This window comes from Halyomorpha halys, unplaced genomic scaffold (genome assembly GCF_000696795.3).
Source record: "Halyomorpha halys isolate HHAL.00 unplaced genomic scaffold, Hhal_1.1 Scaffold906.1, whole genome shotgun sequence".
In the NCBI taxonomy this organism is placed as follows: Eukaryota; Metazoa; Arthropoda; class Insecta; order Hemiptera; family Pentatomidae; genus Halyomorpha; species Halyomorpha halys.
In genome coordinates, this window is record NW_027109621.1 from 97,973 (window position 1) to 118,902 (window position 20,930).

The 20,930-nt window shown below is 29.9% G+C and overlaps 1 protein-coding gene across 4 annotated transcripts in view; it reads left to right on the forward strand.

Moving 5' to 3' along the window:
* Positions 1-20,930, forward strand: part of LOC106687010 (zwei Ig domain protein zig-8) — a 351,411-nt gene that overhangs the window by 62,655 nt on the left and 267,826 nt on the right. The window contains exon 2 of one of the 4 annotated variants that reach the window (XM_067047781.1): positions 7,552-7,588. The exons of the other annotated variants lie outside the window; for them this stretch is intronic. The gene's annotated coding sequence lies outside the window, so the exon portion shown is untranslated. The remainder of the gene's footprint in view (positions 1-7,551; positions 7,589-20,930) is intronic. 4 annotated transcript variants of the gene reach the window in all.

Consider the following 20,930-nt stretch of genomic DNA (forward strand, 5'->3'; position numbering starts at 1 on the left):
TAACCCAATTCCTCACAGAAATATGTAGGTATATGTATTTTTTTATGTATTGTAATGTACAGTTGTAAATAGTAATAAATAAATAAATAAAAAAAAATGTATTTTTATTTTTTCTTATGTCGTTCTTACTGCTTCTGCTGTTACTTATTTAATGTTACTGATACTATTTAAAGTTTCGCTGGTCTTAGATAATGTTTTATTTTTTTTAATCTATTTTTTTATTTATTTATTTTTTATTATTATTATTGTATCTTTTTAACTATTCCCCTAAGGTATGATTTAAAATAATATAAAATAATAATAATAAAATAATTGAAAATCGTTAACTTGTTTTTATTTTTTCTCATATCATTTTATATATTTTATTATTTTTGATTGCTTTCAATTATTTATATAGTTACGTAATTAATCCAATGTGTATAGTTTTTCATAACGAAAAATATTCTTTACTGTGCTGAGGCAGATGCTTAAAGAAGCAATTTCCATTTTATTGTATTTTTTCTTTATCTTTTTTCGTATTTATTTTACTCTTTTTTCTGTAGTTTCTTCTACAGTTCGTCTTTTATTTTTTATATTTTATTCCTTTTTTTTCTTACCTAATCTTGAGTTATTTTTTTTTCTTTTTTTAATTTTAACTCTCTATTTACCAACATTTTGTACTTAAATGCATTAATGTTAAAGCAATCAGTGTCATACATATAATATACTTTTTGCATAGTTTATGCACAATTTATGTAAAATATAGGTCTCTTTTGTTGGGTTTACTAAAGAGGAGGTAAAAATATATATTTTAAATATAGTATTATCAATATTTTGTTTAATAAATAAGGAGCTGCATGAATCCAATAGATAACTAATAACATTAGACTATATAAACTACATTAACACGCGGAGGAACTCTTCTGGTCTATCAAAATGATATTATGAGTTCCAGTTCTTGTAATTTTTTATGGAGAGGAGAGCTCTTCATCAAATGGAGAAAATGTTGCTAAGTAACCTGAAAGATGTAAGATCCTACTAGATGCACTTTCGGTGTTTTGAAAAAAAAAATGTACATTATATAAAGGATATATAGACTATATCAAATATGTGAACCAAAATATGTACTTATAAGGAGAATATGTAAAGGTAGCGTAGAAAAAATAAGAAATTCCCACTTATATTTCCCTGGTATTACTTACATATACCGGAAACAATATGACAAATAAAATATTGAAATCACTTAAAAAAAACCGATCGTTTGTTTTGTATTTTTCATTTTCTTTTAAAAGAAAAGTGCTTCAGAGATTCCCTGAGTACCCACGTAAGGACTTCAACGAGTTGGAACGCTTCAGTGGTTCTGTATAGTGCAGGCTGCGAGAAGGTGTTTTTCTTTCACTGGAGAAACTGAAAAGATATGGAAAATCAATTGAAGAGGGGAAAAAAATCAGGTTCGAAGCTTTAGTGTTTTGGTCTTCAGTTGAAAACAAATATAGTTATTAATAATGAAGTTAAAAATAGAATTACGAACAATTTTAGTGTACCAAAATACTATATTATTACAAAATTATATTTTAGAAATACAGCTGAAATATTTCTGAAAGTTGTTTAGATTAAATTGTTATTTCGGTAAAAGTGGATTAATTTCAATTGGTTATCAAGCAAGGGAGATATTCACTCCTTCAGCATGCAGATCGCACCGGTCTAGGCAGGGAAAAATTCCCACCACATTCCCGATATCATGTTATTTCATATTTCTCACCCAAGATTTTATTAAGAATGTTTTATTAGCCTCACCAACACTTAAAATATATTGATTCTTCCATTCCTTGATTATTACAGGTTTTAATTAAAAATAACTAATATTGTATAATAGTATTATAGAGAAAACTGACAGCGTAAAACTAATTAAAATCATTTTAATTTAATATCCTTATTGAGTTTGTTTTTACTAAAAATAAATTTAGTTTATACATCTCGTTATATTATAAAATATACATAATACTACGGGCTGGGTCATGATATAACTATAGGAGTATTTCATTAAGAAGTACTTATCATCACTTCGTATTCTTCGCTTAGTAATGATTAAGGAAAATCAGTCTCTAAAATGGTTGTGATATCTTTTAAAATATTAATATTGAAATGCTCACGTTTTAATGGTAGCGCGGTAGCCACGGGGTAAGGCGCGTGGCTACTGACTCTAAGGACACGGGTTCGAATCCGGCTGGGCAGAAAATTGATTGGGGTCCACCCAGCCTCTTAAATTGGGTTCCCTTTATTGGGTAAAAATGTGGTGGTCAGATTCTGATCAAATCACCTCCTTGCACAACTGTTGGTCTAGTAACAGTACTTCTTTACAAAGTACTGAACCCCTGACCCTTCATGGGTTGTAGCGATTTAAAGTTAAATTTAAAACACTTAAATATATTTATTATTGAGTGATCTTTATTTTGGTTTGGTCTGTTGTTAGTGCTTAATCCTGTCATACGTTTTTCAGATATTGTCCTAAATCACTTGCATTTATCTTTTTACCTATCTCAGTGTTTTCAATAATTAATACATCTTTTTCGAAAACACACCCAAAAATATTGGATTTAGATGATTTTTTAAAAGAAAAGATGCGCATAAACTTATATGAGTTTTTCTCGATGTGATGTTGTTTTCTGATGAAACATTCTACAGTGAATCTTTGGCGAGACTTAAATAACATGCAGTAGCTGGAATTTGGTGGGAATATATCCCTGCCTAAACGTGCGCGATCAGTATGTAAACAACGTATATTATAAAAAATAAAAATTTTTACCTATTAAAAACATTTATTTAATTTAATTTAGGTTTTAAATGACGATAATAATGAAACAATCAATATTGTAGAATTTCATATAAAGGCAGTGAGGTTGTTTTCAAAAGTTAGGAATCTTTTTCAAGATATAATTCTTATTTTAAATCTTTTTAAACATTTTGGAATACTTTTTATTTTTATGCGTTCTTAGCTATGAAGCCACAAGTTGCTCTTGGACTATAAAAAATATTTTAAAAATCTCTATAATAGTTAAGTTTAATTTGGTTTTTTAGACTCTGAACTATGACGTGATTATATATGATTTTATGTTACAATTAAAACTTAAAATACTAACTCGAATAATTTTTACCTACATGGCACATATCACAGAAGTCTATTTTACTTTACTATTTGTAGATGATATTATTTTGAATATTCTTTTCAAAAAGTTAATTAATTTATTACAAATAGTTTTATAATCAACGAATTTCTGAAGCGTTGTTAAGTCTGAAGTCTTTTTAACTTTACCAATTTTTAAAGATATTATTTTGAATATCCTTTCGAACAAGCTAATTGTTTTATTAGAAATCGTTTTACTACCATAAAAATTTCTATCGTATCAATTCAAAGTTTAAAACTGCTTAAAATAAGATCTTGTACTTATTTACATTCTTCAGCTAAGTTAAATAACTTAGTATTTATCCAACTCTTGCTGTAACTTAATTTGTTGAAGTTATGAATTTTATAGTCAATTCAGTATATAGTTGATTAGGAAAGTATTCCCTTGGAGCGGAGAGAGAAAAGGGGATCTCTGAGGTCCGGGATAGTTTAAAATTAAGAAGCCAAACTGAGTTGGCCACACATTATAAACTCACTTATCAGAGCCTGGGACTTTCTCATCCACTTTGGTTCGCAAAGTTGCTTCATTTAGGTTAGGAACGTTATAGATGAAAAGTTTCATAGAATTTTACATGTAACTCTTTGATATTTCATCAGCCGTTGGAAAATTGTTTTAACATGGATATTCTAATCACCTTGGAAAAAAATTGAAATTTTTTTTTTGGATTCAAGTGATCTGTTAAAAATAAATATTGATCAATGAATATTGTATAGCTAATATTTGATCCGTATGGATGAATTTTTATTATGAATTAGAACCATGGTTATTATAATTTAGTATTAATTATATGGAAATCCAGCTAAGAATAACTGCTATTTATTTTCAATCTATTATGAGAAACTCACTTATCATCCTAACCCCTTAGGCCACACCTCTAGCCTCAGACATTTCTACAACCGTCTCCAAAGGTTGAAACCACAGTAGCCCAAACACTTTTTGTAACCACTTATATTAGAGTTCTGACAAGGATTCTCATCTGGCTCTCGATAAGAGTGTCTCGATCGAGAGAGAAGCTCCGGGATCTTCCTTGAACAAGAGACCGGGGGAAAAAATCAGTTATTTCACTCCAATTTTGTATTACTTTAATGAAAACTATGTATATTAGTAAAAATTAGTGACTCTGTCAACCATAGATTGTGAGAATAAAAAATTGCGGCTGTTGCAAATTAAAAAAAAAAAATTTCATTCGGGGGTCCATCTTTAGAATTACCTACTCATGATAACTTAACGAATATACGAGGAGAAGATGGTTGGTTGGGAAAGCGGTCAAAATGAAACACAAATAAGTTGATGTAACTTATTTAATCGTGCCAACGTTTCGGCTAGAGTTTCTAGCCTTCATCAGGGCTAAGAACAGAACAAGATAACAACCAATGAATATAGAAAATAAAAAATAAAATATAAACTGAATGGCATAAAGTGAATAATTTTACAGAATGGAATTAATAAAATGAAGTGATGAGAGAAGTGGAAAATAAAATGTATACATAGGTAATTGAATAAGTAGGTAAAATAAAGGAAATAAAGAAAATAAAATAGAAATAAAGTTATATAATGCAAAAAAGTATGAATATATTAGTTATTAATAATTTAAAAATTTAAATTGATAAAGAGGCAAAATATATACAAAATATAAAATATAAGCAAAGTTTAACAAAAGAAATGAATAGAAGAAAAAAATATTATTTTGAAAACAACAATAATAATATTTGGTAAACATAACTAATATAATAATAACCATCTTCTCCTCGTACAACTTATTCACGGTCAACTATCTCTCGTAATTATTAATGGAATTTAATTTAAAGAAGAGGAAAGTTTCTAAAATATAAGCCCTAGAAAAGCCATTTACGTTCAATAGTACCTCAAATAAATTTTTTAGAAAGCTACATTTTATAAAAAATAAACTGAACATTTTGTAGTTAGTGATTTTATGATGTTCCATTAGATTTTTAGTGTTGTTGGTAGTTCTAAATATGGAGATCGGAATGAAAAACATTTTTTTTTTTAATAATTTGCTACAGTCCCAATTTTTTATTTTCCCTATCTATGGTTGACAAACTCATCGATTTTGACTAATACCTATATATAATTTTCATTATAGTAATAAAAAAATTGAGTGAAATTGAAATTGAAAATTAAAGTTATTTAATTTTTAAATAAATATAGTTTTAACAATAATGAGACATGTTGGAGAGATGCTTTATTCTCTGAGATGTGCACGTGTTTGTAACAATGTTGAAAGTTAAAGTTTGTCTTTACTTGAGGTACTCCAGCTCGGGCTGGATAAATCCAAGAAATGTAGGATGTAGAAGAATATGTTGGAAACGAAAGATTGAAGGATGAGGAAGTAATACAATCTTGAGTTCAAAGAGACAACCTGGGTGCTTGGGTCTTCATCGAATGCTTGAGCAACTTAATAATAGCAACAATAATACACTTTTGCTCATAGTGTCCTCAAAAATCTATCCTTTGAGGGAAACATTATTTCAAAGATTTCTATTTTATATTAGTTACTATTTTTCTAGTGGCAAATACATCATTATAAATCAAAACTTCATTAGTTTTTAATCTCCTATGATTTTTTAATTTTTAATGTTGCCTTGTTCTATTTAACTATTGAAATGAGTGAAATGACAGACTTTTTTTCTGCTCTTGGGCTATCCTATCCGGGATTCTGCTTTTTCCTTTACACGTGTCAGCACGATAGGTTTGGAGTTTCCTTGGCTGAATGTGAATACTTTTACATTTTATCGAAATGAGTTTGTTTAAAATGTTATTTTTTTTTATGTTTCTATTTATGATTGTGTTATTTAATTTATATATTTGCAATTATGGTGCAAACAAACCACCACATTCAGAGACAAATTTCTGAATGCATATAACAAAATGGTGGGAAAAAGCTCCCTGGTCCTAAGTTTTAAAAAATAAGTCTGATTGTTGTAAACAAAAGAAATACTGATATTCTTATAAATTCTAAAATTTATTATGGCTTTTTGGAAAAAAAAAAAATTGGAATTAGGTTATTTTTCTAGTAATCGATGACAAATTGAGCTATATTACAATATACAAAATATTCATTATATACAAAAATAGAATCAAATTTCTTAACAAACCAGTAATAAAGGATATGTTATTAACTTCAAAGACCTTGGAATTCCTGGAGGAAATGCCTGAGATATGACTGGGTTTTCTGAGTACTCCATTATTTTATTGATTTTTTTTAAATCTATATTTAAAATCATGTATAATCCAGCACTAACAATCAGCGTGTCGAAATCATGACTAAAATATTCATGAAGAAGGAAAAATACCCAGCGGTGTCTCTTCTGTTGTATTATTTTACATGAAAGAAAATTGCAGGTCTCTTAACCATGACCTTTTCATATCACGCATGTCGGTTTCGCTGCTTACCACTCTTTCTGTTAATAAGTTGGTCATATCCGTGTAATTTATCATGGAATAAATTTTACTGACTTCTTATTGTACAAGAGCCCGATGTTTCAAACTCAAGTCATAAAATGTAATTCTGCAGTTAATATTAAAAATTAGTTTCTACCACATTAAATAGAAAATTTTCATATTTTCTAATTAGCTAATTAATTAATTATTATTATTTTTTTTTTTTTGTTTTCGACGCTACTAACTCCTAAATGATACGTCATAGCAATTCAGAGAACAAATAACAAATAAGACTATTCAAAAGGATTTAATTCTACATCAACTGCATTAAAATTAAAAATAAAAAATTAAAATCTGTGCCGCTACAAACCATGAAGGGTTAAAAGGGTACAGTACTTTGTAAGGAATTACTGTTACTGGACAAACGGTTGAGGAAGGAGGTGATTTGGTCAGAATCACGCTCGACCGGCAGATTTTTTCACGATTAAGGGTACCCAATTTATGAGGCTGGGTGGATCCCAGGAGTGCTTCAGAACCCACAGGGTTGACTCATGGCTACAATATAATAGAAAACAATTTTCTAACCAGCCGGATTCGAACTAGATTCCTTGGAGTTGGAGCATCGTTGCTTACCACAGTACCACCGCGCTCCCCTCATCTAATTAGCACCATACCTAAATAATGTCAATAAGTGTACCTAAAATTATTTAGGTCAAGTAGACCATCAGGTCAAGTAGTGTAACTTTAAACACTTTGTATACAGTGCACTTCATAGCAATTCAGCCTCGCTAGACCAAACTGGTTAAAGAATGGTAGAAAATTCTGTCTTAATTTTACTTGTTGTCTGGGTAACTTATTTAACATTTATATATTTATACATCATTATAAATCAACAATTGATTAGTTTTCAATCTCCTTTGATTTTTTTATTTGTCATGTTGCATTGTTGTATTCAACTATTAAAATTATAATTTTTTTTTTGCAGGTAAGACTCAATCAGTCTAAACTTATTCAGCATTATTGTAAGTACTAGTAATATTTGTTTTTAACTTATTTAGAATTTAGTCTAGATAACATCTGTGGTTTTGAACGAAAACATGTGAATCTGAATTCCCGACTCAGAAATATGAATCTGAAAATCAATCTTAAGATTTTCATAACGAAGGTTGAACATGTGGTTGTTGTGGTATTAAAAATAATAGTCACCTGATTGTCCGAGAGAAAGAGCTTGTCTTTTTTAAATAAATAGTGGCGCGAATATATTCCCCTGAGGTTCACCTGATAGCAGCACACAATAGGACATTAAATGCCTAATCGCGCTAAAAGCCTCGCTTTTGTTTTATTGTTATTTAAAAGGACAAGACCGATTATCCAAGTAAAGGTGGAATTTCTAAATTATTAAGTTTATGTTTTTTTTTTAAATATCTTTTTCAATTTGCGTCTGGGTTTCACTCTTTTCTCTTCAATTATGTTTTCTCGGAAGCTCCCATTAAACTTAAGAAAAATATGAAAACCCTTACGCGAAACTGAGAAAAGTATTTTTAAAGCAACAGAAAAACTAAAACTTTATTTTAATTTTATGTTACCCTCATCTTATAAATTAATAAAAATGCATTAGTGGTTCTTTTATAGAGCCTACATATCTGTTATTGATATGGAATTTTTGAATATAGATGATTAATTCGCCCAAAAAATTGTAATCCGAAATAATGGAATTTGTGATAAAAGTAAATCATCCGTGTCCCTTTTAATTACATCCTACGGTTGGTTCTTTTGTTTATTTCCTTTAGATTAGCTTATCGTTTTAAAATAAAAATCAATCAAAACTGGGGTTATAACATTACATGGCTTTACAAGGTTAGGATGTTGAGCTCAAATTGATATCGAGCGGATGTATAGTATATAACAATAGTGCGAGTTTAGGTTTGTCCATTCTTGAGATACTCCAGGTCTCGCTGGTTTAATCTACGAAATTTCTAAGCATTATCGGACAAAGAAGTATCTGTTGGAGAGGATGGGTTAAATTATTGTTTCTGGGTTTTACCGTCTTGCGTTTAAAAAGAAGACCATGGTGCCAGACTTTGTCAAATACTTGTGGGCGTTTTAGGAATAGACCTGCCTCATACAATAAACTGTATCAAGAAACTAAGTTATTTTAACTACGAAGAAAAATTCCGTAATATCCCAAGAAAAAAAAATTAATTTTTAATAAAATTTTTTTTTTATTAAAATAGAAAAATATATAATATAGAAACTTTTTTTAAAATAAAATTTAAAGGAAAAATAATTGAATTTAAATCTTTGGAAATGAAGGTAGAGAGAGTTATTAGTAACAGATTTTTACTAGTTTAGTTATAGTTAAGGATTCGTCCTCGATTCTATTATTTTTATATCTATTATATTTATCTTATAAAATATAATTTTTAAAACTTATACAATGTAATATTAATAACTTAATCCTGTAATTTATTACACATCATTTTTGTCACACTCTTAAAAGGAGATTTATAATTTTTTTTTCAATTTTACTTTGATATGAATCTAAAAATATTCTATTGACCTTATGACCTACATACCTGTTGACCTAATGACCTAATGTCTATATTTTATGAAGATGATTCAGTCCTTAAATGATTGTGTTAGTGCGGCGCCTTTGAAAAGATTTAGTGGGGCTTAGCAAGGTTAGATAAGAAGATGCAGGTCCACGTGGGAGACACGTGTGAGGGCTCCCTCCTACTAAAAACCTACCTATTAGTGTCTACTAATTAAATGTCTCGATGGTATCTCTGAGATATGCCCTGGCTCTAACAGTAAATTTATCACTGTGTTTGGTCTAGCTTCTGTCTCCATGTTTCATACTTCTTTCATCAATTTTTTTTGTAGAAATAATCCGATACTTCTATTTATTACATTATTGCAATTCACAAAAAGGTGTATTAGTTATAAAAACAATTAAATATGCTAGAGGAGAGATGTTAAATATGATTGTCGACATTATGATCCACCTATAGACAATGAAACTTGGAACTTTTCTAATATGTTAAAAAATTTATAGTTCTTTTGTACATTGTTTTAAATCTCTACCTGGAAAAAATATTTTCCTTTTCTTTCCTTAATTTAATTATCAAATCCTTTCATAGTTTATATTTATCCATTTTTCATTACTAATAAAAATGTGAGATACCTACTTAGCAAATAATTAAAAGTTCTTAAGAGGAAGCCATTTTAAAAATCCTGCAATTTACGAGAAATAGACGGACCGAACTCCCTCTGTTAGAAAATCATAATTAGATACCGAATTTATATTTTATGGCGTTGAACATTTTATTCCGTTGTATAACTTATTTTATACCTAATATCTATCCAAATCCGCGATCTATGAAATGATATATTGAAATATTATATTGTGAAAAATTGTACGATTCTATTTTTTTTTTTACATAGAATTTCATATTTTACACTTTTCAGTCTAAATTAGATAATTTCTATTTTAATAATATAACTTGACTTGAATAGGTACTTTTATCCAATTTCCAACATTATGCACATTTAGGTCCACTTGTTAATATTTTTTAATTAGTATTAGATTAGTATTCCACGTATTAATATTATATACATATGTATATAACAGACATATGTCCCAGAATAAAGTTATTTTTCATTTCATTTCATTAATATTATAAATTAAACGATGAAGTTGGTTTTTGCAGGATTTTTATTTTCTCTAACTCTCCTTGAAGAAAATAAATTTAAAACATACATAAGTATAACAGGAAAATACCATCTGTATACCTGTGAAATATTGGTATACACAATATTTTTACAATCCCTCACGATGGTCGAGTTTCTAAATCTAGACATCAGGAAACAAATATACAGGATTTGTTTTACGCACTCTCCTACGGAATAAAATATTAATTAACACGTACAAAATTAAAAATATATACAATAAATGCTGAACTACTAAGTGCTTTTTCTTACCTCCTAAAAGAAACAAATTACAATATATAGAAAGGAAAAATATATATACATATGCCGGCGATTGAAAGCATTGTTTTACCAGTATGGCATTGTTAGATAGGTTGCCAGGTCCGCTGAAGGCGGTGTCGTCGGTGATGGCATGTGTTTGTCTGAAGCTCACTGGGAATAGGAAGGGGCTATTACTGCTGGTCGTATATTTTTGTTTTTATTTTCAAACCTCTTTATTTTTATATATGGTTACAGAATACAAATATATAATACAATACTTTTTTTTTTCATACCATTCTGTCGGGATTTTAGTGGGTATTTGCTACGTACATATAGGAGGTATGCTATATGTATAGCTGGGGGTGAAGAATATATATATTTTTGTGTGTTATACGTATAACTTTATTGCGCATTTTGGATTTTTATTCCACGAGAATCGGGCAATGAAAAACTGTCACTAACCCAAAGTATTTGAAGATTGAGTTGCTTATATTAAAAGATTAAATGGACTAAACACCTGCAAATGCATAAGCAGGTTTGGGAATTAAGGAAAAATGTGTAATTACGGTCATATCATATTGATATATTGGTCAAAGCAAGGACTCTTTTAAAATATCTCATATGTATAAATTTTATTTTGTTTTCTCTCTTCGTTTTTTCAGTAACAAATATAAGTAAAATAAATGTATAAACATAAAAAGACGTTAATAACCAACAGGTTTTCACACCTTAATTTCATAACAACCTACAAACTCTAGGTGCTTTTGCTACAGCTACTACAACCCAAGATAACATCTGTGCCGTGGGGCCAAAACCAATGCCCATTTTTAGAAGTTTCTTGTTTTTATGTAGTTATGTTGTCTCAAAGATTATACTTTTACATGAACACAAGATGTTTACAGGAACCTGTAATTATCTTTTTCTCAATCACAATATATGTATAATCCAGCTTGTTTCTAAACACCTTGACACAAATCATTTAGAAATTTCAAATAAATAATTTAAATTAATTATGAGTTATTTAAATGTAATTTACTGTTTACACAGCCAATTTATTTCTTAATTTAATGCTGAGTAACTTAAAAATAAGTTTTTTTTTTTATTTCATTAATGGTATTTACAACTGTATTTACATAAAAATATATTTAGTAAATTTGATGTAAGATCATAATGGTATGATACAGGCATATAGAGAAACTACGCATTGGTACCATTCTAGTAGCGTTGTAGCATTCTAATAAAAATAATTATTAACTTATAATTAAGTATTATTTTTTTTTTGTTACTTTACCTAAAGTAATCGTTGATCAATCAGATTAAAGCACTCAAAATTAATGAAAAGCAAGAAATATTTTAAACTCATTTTTTTCAATTTAAATTAAACATTTATGATTCCTAAACCCCATAAGACGCCAAAATACCTATCCTCCTACCGTCCTATCTCTCTGTTACCTATCATGAGCAAAATCCTTGAGAAACTTATCTTGAAACGCCTGTACCCTATCCTTGATTCCAACCACATAATCCCAGATCACCAGTTTGGATTTCGAACATCCCACTTCACTATTCAGCAATGTCTTTGTGTGGTTGATGTCTCGTCTTCATGGGGGCATGAAATATACTGTTAGGGAGTCTTTCTCGACGTAGAACAGGCTTTTGATCGAGTCTGGCATCCAGGACTGCTAAGATCCGCAAATTCCTACCCCCTACATGCTTCCTCATTATCCGTTCTTATCTATCCGACAGATTATTTCAAGTAAATCACAACAGCGCTTATTCATCCCTATTCCTTCAGTCTGCTGGTGTACCTCAGGGTAGTATCCTTGGTCCTATCCTTTATACAGTTTTTACAGCTGACATCCCAACCCATCCTAACACTATCCTCACCACGTATGTCGATGACACATGTCTATTGTCAGTGAACAGTGATCCTTACATTTTATCCTAAACCCTCCAATCCCACATCACCACCCTTGAAGAATGGTGCCAAAACTGGAGGATTAAAATAAATTCCAATAAATCCCACCAAATCACATTTACCCTTAGTCGTAAACCCATGACCTCTTGCCACACAGTATCCTTTAATAATGCCCCATTTATTTTTGTCGAACAGATCCATTACTCAGGACTACATATGGACAAACGGCTGACATTGAATCTTCATACAAGACTGAAAAGACAGGACACTGCTCGTCGATTTCGACTATTACAACATTTACTAGACAAATGGTCTAAACTGCCAATCCATTATAAAACACTGATCTACATGACTATTATAAGGCCAATCTGGACATACAGAGTTGAGCTTTGGGGCTCCACTAAACCATCAAATTGATCCCGAATCCAATCCTTACAGTCCAAAATCCTTCATCCTCCTTACTTTGTCACAAATCAAGTCATCCATCAGGATCTCAATGTCCCATATGCTGCCGATTTGGCCAGTACTAGATACTAATCCTTCCATGATAAACTTCACAACTACCTAAATCCACTTGTTTATAACCTGGCTTCTCCTTCATTACCAAATAATCCTCCAAGGCGTTTGAAAAGAGTTTTCCTCTAGAAATGTTATTGGTGTTCTATCTCATGTTATGGGATTTTCCACATGTTTGTATCATGTCACTATGTTACCCACAGAAAATTTACTTGTATAATTTTTTATACAGTTGTGAATGACAATAAAGAAATTATGAAAAAAATTAAACATTTGAGACTAAGCCAACAAAGCTTTCTTACCTTAACATATGTTATAGCATATGTTAAAGTAACATAGGTTGAAGTAAATCTGGCAAAAAAAGTTTTGATTTTTTTTTTTTTTTTTAAATGGAAGTGTTCCAAAGATTTTACCGCATACAGAGATTTTTTTCTCTACTGTCCTTCTATAGACTGTTTCAAAGCTAGTAAGTTTAGTTTCCAAAAAATAATCATAGTCTTCGGTAAAATCTATGGAATACTTAAAATAAAAAATATATATTTGTTTTGTGTTGGCTGTGCCATTAAATTGGAATAACGAATGACGATATTGAAGTATTCATAATACGATTTAAAAATAATTTAATATTAAATAACTAAAAGTGTTTTTGTTCAAACGGCAAGATAATAAAACATTAACGTTACGCCAAGTTTTTGCTTTTATTCCATTTACCTGTCTGCCCTTTTAGGAGACAATTTATTCTTTGACATTTGTTTATAAATAATATATCGGTTGTTATCCTTCCTAATTGCGTGTTCATTTCATATCTGTCTGTTTCTCTTTTTTCTTCAAAGAATGGTAAAATTGTAATGGAAATGAATTCGACCCCATAACTTTTAATGAAATTTATTTTTAAATATTTCTGAAACTCTGATAATTTGAAGTTTTTTAATTAAATTAGGAAAAATATATTTTTGATTTAATTAAAATTAAAAAAAATTAATGTGAGCCCATTTTTGTTCTACCAGCACATTATGAAAGAGAATTTAACGTTTTCATTGACACATCTCTTTTTAGATTGCGTTTTACGTTTATTGTTCAATAATCTGAATAAGTAGAAATTTTAAGTTAAAAAACTTGCTTGCAGAAAGACTTCTGAAGACTTTCTTTTTGAAATAATAGTTTTCAATCTGTATATTTCAAATGTAAACTATATATATATATCCTTCTGTCTAGAAACTAGAAAATAGAGAATTTACTGAACTGTTACACTCAGAATTGAGGGAACTTAACAGGTAAATATGATTCAGGTGATAGCATTGCAGTGAATAAGATGGGCTAGTAGTGAATGGATCCCTAAGATGCTAATCCAAACTTGCCGGTAAACGTCCGAGAGGTAGACCTAAACGTGGATGGAGGGATTGCTTTAGGTCTTATTTAGTAAATTTGAAGGGGCGTCACTGGACAGAAGTATGTAGAGAAACATAAGAACGAATCGGTATCGAACCATCGGGTTCGAAAAGCCTTTATTATTATAATAATAAATCATTTTAGAAGCGTAAGTGGGAGGATCGTGTCAACTAATTTGGGTTTCGACGGATGTCAGTAGACAGCGATTGAAAATTTAGTGGAATCGACCTTCCAGTATACTAATTTTTTATTATTATTTTGATTATACGTATACAGTATACGTTTTGAAGACACCAGTCGAAAATTTCGTTTATATATCTCAAGTTAAAGTGCATTCAAGAATTTATAAATATAAAATTACTAGGGATTAAAAAATATTTTAAAAGTAAACTCAAATACAGCGAATATTATTTATTAGCGTTTTGAAAATTTTCAACATATATTTTATGTTTGTTTACTGATATTTAAACATTGCTGTAAACCATTTATTTAATTTTTAACGGTTCCAATAAAAATCAACTAATATTAATTGTTTATTCAACATTGTGTAAACAATAAATTCAGGTGCGCTCAAAGATCCTGTTAAGCAGCACACCGAATACCCAATAGTTGGTGCAGTGTTTGGCTTGAGTTGGAGAGACAAGTTTAAAGTACATAGTTGACAATGAGTTTAGTAACTCCAGTTACTAAGTGAATAATCCTATCAGATCGTAACCCTTTTTAGAATTTACTAAGGTTAAACAAAGGTAACGTTTTTTATTAGAGTATTTCCTTTTTCTCACAACGGATGTACTTATATAAAGATAAAAAAAAAAATTCTTAAAAATATTCTTTTTAAAGGTGATGAGTATGACTTTTATAGAAGCAGATGTAAAAAAAAAAAAAAAAATGAAATAACGTGGGTACCTAAAAATAAACCTTGCTCACTATCCTTTAAGAGTCCATTGGCTGATGTTTATAAAATGCCAGGGTTATAAGATTCGCGGAACGAGACGGATGATTTTGACAAAAATTGCCACAAACGTATAAGCCGTCATCAGCTTTGTAGATTGTATTATGTGAAACCTTGAGGTGGGCAACGGTTTCCCATAGTTACCGAAAACATGATTTGTACATCTTGAAAACTAAAAAGTTAAATATAAAGTTAATTTTTTTTTTTTTTTTATAAAAATGATTTTATGGTTAATGAAGTGGTGGTGCACTTGACGGAATAAAATAACTTTGAGGTATTTTTTTTTTCAAATATAATTTTTTTATAAAAATATAATAAAAAGAATAAAATAACGTTTTAGTAATTTTAAACTGTATGATTGTAATATAGAAAACGGGATATCAGTGAACAAGGCGCTGTTTTTCGAACTCAGAGTTCGAATCCGGCAGTGGTATATAATTATTTATTCTGCTACTATGATGCCATGTCTCACTTCAGTTGTTGAGCTGGGTTTTTCCCTCCGGAGGAAGCCCAGCCTCCATAAAGTGGGAACCTTAATTAGGTAAAAATTAGCGGTAAAGCTTAATCAAATCACTTCGTGGCGGAGCCGCTGTTATTCGAGAAAATTATAGTGCCAATTTTGATTGCCTCGTGTCAGCTGCGGCGCCGATTCGAATCGATTTTTTTTCTGTGGCGATTCCACGAAATGAAATCATGGAACGTGGTACAACCATTGTTCAAGAAACAGTACATCCCTACCCTAAGTACTAAACCCCTGACCGTTCATGGTTTGTAGCAGTAGAGATTTTCATTTTCATGATTATTGATTGTATGAGCTATAAAATTTATAGTCAATACAAATAATAATATATTAAAAATAAAAAATATACGAAAATGAATAGTATGGAATATGGATTTATGGATTAGATTATATCGTAGGGGCTTCAATAATGAATAGCAAAAAAAGATTTATCAATGTAATTTTTAAATACCATGTACTCTTTAATTTTAAATATTTGCCTTTAGCAGTTTATAATATATTTGGACTATAAATATATCATAAAATCATTTATTTAAAACCAAAAAAAAATTATATACGAGTACATGTATTATACCACTAATGTTTTCACTGAATTTTCTTTTTTGACTTAATAATTTACAACTTTTAATTTGCACCATATAATAAAATGATGGAAGGAAAAAAATTTAACTGAAATTAGGAGAAACTTTCAAAAAAATAAAATTATTTGTATTAAAAATACATTCCTGATTTTATTATAAAATTTGCTGTTTTACTTGGATTACTTATTGGATTTTTTATTTTTATATATATTGATGTAAATAGTTTATAATTTATTATTTATAAAAATTGTAATTCCATTTTGTTTTCTAATAATATTTTTATTATGATTTTTTAATATTTTTTTTAATGCAGTAATTGTTTCATGATAGGCCATTTTACAATTAAGTTTATAATATCTGTTTGACTCCCAGTCTTTGACCTTGCTACAGGAACCTTTTTTTTGTGTTGTTTTTATTTCTCGGTTTTAGAGACCACCACCATTGTTCTGGTTTCGTTCCAACTCTTCATGATTAATGCCAGTATATCTGTCTATATTCTTGAGATCCTAAAATTCGGTGAATACTTTCTTTTGAAATATTTTATTATATTTAGCTGTTTTGTCTACAAAGACGCGAGTTTGGGAATGAGCCCAAAGAAAACACGAGGAGGAAACCAGCCAAAATTGCCATCTCCTATAAGAATACATTAATCAAATAGGCCATTATTTTCTGTTAATAACATGATCTCCTGTAGCTAAAAATGATACGTTAAAAATGAAATATAAAATATAATTTATAAATAATATTAATGATCTTAGATTAATCAAAAATATTTCCTTTCAATTATATTTCTGCAAAAAAGAACTTAGATAAATGATTAATTTTTTAATATAGTGCTAGTAAATAATTTACTGTATATACAAAATATCAGATTAATTTTATGAAGCTTAAACTTTAGAAATTTAGATGTTTTTTTGCAAGCTTTGCTGAACTCTAGAATTACTTACTTAATCTTTAGATGTGTTTATATTTTGAAGAATCAAATGAAATAAAAAAATATCACTACATAACATATTCACATTAGATACACAAACGACATATGGACAAAAAAACTGCCACGACTAGGTAAAATGCTTGGGATTGACATTTGATAGAAGGATGATATGGTGTTCCTTCATTGAATCAACAAACAGAATACATTCTTGAAATACCCCAGAAATTTATGCTCTTAACATCCTTGGCTACTATCATACTTGTAAAGAATACCCTGCTTCAATCCATTCCCAAATTCACATTGGACGACCAGTGTGGCCGGAAGGTCAATTTATTTACTTAAATTTATTTTAGTAAATTTAATGAAACCGCTACTCCTACGAAGATAATCGTTATAAAGTACTTCATCGTGCATTCAGCTGGTATCTATCTTAGTACTATTCAGCGTTTGTACATTTAACGTCCGAGATACAGTTTTTAAAAATCAAAATGTTTTGGAAATTTTTTCAGAATATAATCATTTTGTGTATTTATTTATCATGAAACCTGTTATTCCTACGAAGATAATCATTATAAACTACTATATAGTCCTATATCCTAAAATAAATTTACAAAAAGTTTATTTCTGGAAAACAACGTTTGGATTTTAAAGAACTATATAAAGTGTTCCTGAGATAAAAAACTATTGGAAATGCAGATGTCTATTAGTACTCAAACAGTTTCGTGGTTTTGTAGGAGTAGCAAGTTTCATAATATTTGCTAAAATAAATTCACAAAATGTATTCTGTAGTACACAGTATGAATTCAGTTTTTGAGAAAAGTTTGGTTTTTTGAAAACTATATGTTAAAAATAATTAGACATGCGAGAGTTTATCAGCACTCATATTGGTGCTAGTTATTTGGACTATATAGTTTGGAGTGGTTATCTTCGCAGGTTTGGTGATATATGTCAAAATAAATTCACAGAATATCTTCATAATTATATCTTTCATTCACAAGTTCATATAATATAGATTTTTCTGTTTTTGGAGCAAAAAAAAAAGTTTGAAACCTATATTTTTGAAATCTGCATCTCAGGAAATAATAGACCTAAAGATATCGGTCGGTACTCAAACGAAAGCCAATTTATAATTTTCTTCCTAGGAGTGCATTTTCCATGGCATTTGCCTAAATAAATTTACAAAATGTTGATTTATCGCATTTTGAAATATGTTGGTTTTTGAAATGAAGAAAAAAAATTAAACACTAAATAAGGTAATAGAGCATTATTTATGGAAGAGTAAATTTGCTAATATATGATCCCTAATAAACCTTTATATTTAAAAACAAATTTGATCCTTTTTTTCTCAACTTTGTTCTTTTCAAAAACTTTCCAACATTTCGACCATCACGACGGTCATTTTCAAGGATACCTTTATTTATTTATTTTAAGGTTTGCAAATGTAAATGAAAGAAAGAAGAGAAGTGGTTAGTAAAAGTTTTAAATTTAAGAAAGAATTATATAGAAGAAGTTATAGATGGGACAAAGGCAATTAGCCGGCTTAAATTAAGAATTTAAAAAAATAAAATGACAACAACATAAAGGTATCCTTGAAAATGACCTGAGGGTCGAAACGTTGGAAAGTTTTTGAAAAGAATAAAGTTGAGAAAAAAAGGATCAAATTTGTTTTTAAATAAACTAAACCACTCTCAAACAAGAATATATTAATAAAAATTAATCTAAAGCTGTATATGTTAAATTGTTTTAAAACAGCACCACTTTTTTTTTGGAATTAACGAAAAATAAATGTTTTGCGATTTTTTTAGCCGCCATTTTTTGCTGTCCCCAACTGTGGTTGGTAGAGTCAGTAATTTTAAGTCTTAATTGTACATAGTTTTTATAACAATAATCAAAAATTGGTGTGAAATAACTTGTTCATTAATCTTTACACAAGCGCTATCATACAGCAATAACGTTTCCAAAGACTTCATCAGCAACAGCAACCCTTAGAATAAGAAGAGAAGAGATATAAAGGATTTAGACACAGGATTGGACTCGTGCCGCAGAGTAGTTTTGAGACGCTCCCTGAGGGAACCAATAACTTCAAAGGAAATATTGTCAAGAGGCAGGTGGCTCGCTGTTTACTGTCTCTGTTTGCCCTCTTAGTGTCCTTCTCTTCTCTCAGCTGTCTTTGTTGTCGTTTTGTTTCTGCCTGTTTGCCATGTTCATGCCCTCCTCTACGTGTTTGATTAGCTGCCACCATTTTGTAATGATATTACCTATTGCTAATGGTTCGGGAACAGCTGGTTGTCCTAACAGATGTTAGAGGTTCCATCATGATTCGTAGTGTTGCTAAGCGATTGTGAATTATTAAATTTGTTCAAAGAATAAACCAACAATTAAAGGGCAATTCGGGAAATTGATCTCTTAATCATTCGAGTTGTTTCAGATTTAGAGAGATTTTTGGGTACTATACTTTTGTCCAAGTGTTTATGCCTGGTTAGAGTATAATCAAAGGTAAATAGGAGATTTAAAAAAGATGTTTTGACCTCTACAGGGAGGTTATTAAGGTAAATGAATGTAAAGTAGAAAACGATATTGAGACGATAAAGGTTGCCTTAGTTTTCATTGGATTGATGTACTGTTTTAAGACTAATGTGCCGTCCATACCTCAGGTGGTTTAGACGCAAGTCCTTTCAACCTGGGAACTGCGGTGGTGTCGGTTCAAATCCAGCCTGAGAAATGACTTATTTCATTTTTGTGATGTTCTCTAGAAACGAAAACTTGATTTCCCACCATAATTTGCCTCTAGATAACCTCCCTTATGTGAGAAATGACCAAGACAGGAGTCATACAAAAGTGTTTTATGGCTGATTAACGATGGCACCTTAGGCGATCGAAGTTAGTACCCAATTAGCTGCACTAGCCTGAGAGTAGTATAAAACCCTACTCCCCAGGGAAAGTAAAACCAAACAGAAAAAAATTGGCCACGCCTTTGGAGCTAAGGTTTTACATTGATCTTAATAGCAATGTCCGCCATTTCAATCTAAGCTGAAACCAAAGGAATCCTGTGAGTGTCTCCAAATCGTCTGCCACACAAATCATACTAAAGGCCGCCTATTTTTAATCCTACTTCCAAGGTACTGGCTGTAAGGTACGGAAGCATGCTCAGACGAAAATTAGTGACACTCACTCCACCACAAATACCATGATAATATACGTTTAACAGAATATAGTTTTAACTTATTCTACCAAAGATTTATCCGACGGAAAATATATCCCTGTCTTCTTTTTTTTTTTCATTTTAAAGAACAATTCAAGATGATCTGAAAATAAAAAAATAGGAAGGAATCAGGTGAATTCCACAAATTATGAAGAGAACGTCTTGATATTTTTTCACTACTTTGGAATATTGTAAAGGGGAGAGCGAGAGAAAAACTTTATTATAACAAAGATGTGCAGCCCCACTTCATTGGATTGCTAGCTACATAGTATACTTATTCGAATCTAATCAGACCTAATTTTTAAAAAAAATTTTACTGCATATAGGCATAACATGTGTAAACAATATATAATAATAGTATATGACTTTTATTTTTATAAATT